Source organism: Galeopterus variegatus, unplaced genomic scaffold (assembly GCF_000696425.1).
Source record: "Galeopterus variegatus unplaced genomic scaffold, G_variegatus-3.0.2 Scaffold7870, whole genome shotgun sequence".
Lineage (NCBI taxonomy): Eukaryota > Metazoa > Chordata > Mammalia > Dermoptera > Cynocephalidae > Galeopterus > Galeopterus variegatus.
In genome coordinates, this window is record NW_007733981.1 from 53,887 (window position 1) to 54,834 (window position 948).

Genomic DNA, 948 nt, shown 5'->3' on the forward strand with positions numbered 1-948 from the left:
AATGAATCAATTCACACACATACATACACACACACACACACAAAAACAAACAAACAACAACAACAACAACAAAAAAAACCGGGGAGAGGGGGAGAGGAAGATATAACAACCACAATTATTATTTTTTTTTTTGAAGTTCTTACAACAAGCAAATGGAGAGGACACACTTGGGTGGGAGTGGGGAGAGGGAAGAGGGAGGGAGGTTTTGGTGATGGGACATAATAATCAACTACATTCTATATTGACAAAATAAAAATAATAAAAAAAATTTCTTGAAACTAACAAAAATAAAGACACATTATACCAAAACTTGTGGGATACTACAAAAGCAATATTAAGAGGGAGGTTTATTGCAATAAACACATCAAAGAATAGAAAGATTTCAAATAAATAACCTACTGCTACACCTTAAAGAACCAGAGAAACAAGAACAATACAATCCCAAAGTTAGTAGATAGAAAGAAATAATTAAGATCAGGGCAGAATTAAATGATATAGAGACCCAAAAAATGATACAAAAAATCAATGAAACAAAAAGTTAGCTTTTTGAGAGATAAATAAAATAGACAAATCATTAGCTAGGTTAGCAAAAAAAAGACAGAAGGCCCAAATAACAAAAATCAGAAATAAGAAGGAGACATTATAGCACAAAAATATTACAGCACATTATAGACATTACAGCACAGAAATACAAAGAATCATTAGAGACTATTACAAACAACTATATGCCAATAAATTTGAAAACTTGGAGGAAACAGACAAATTTCTGGACATATATAAACTACCAAGACTGAACCAAGAAGAAATAGAAAATGTGAACAAACCAATAATAAGCAATGAGATTGAAGCAGTAATCAGCAGTCTCCCAACAAAGAAAAGCCTGGGACTGACGGCTTTACTGCTGAATTCTACCAAACCTTTAAATAGTAATTAATATCAATTTCCTTC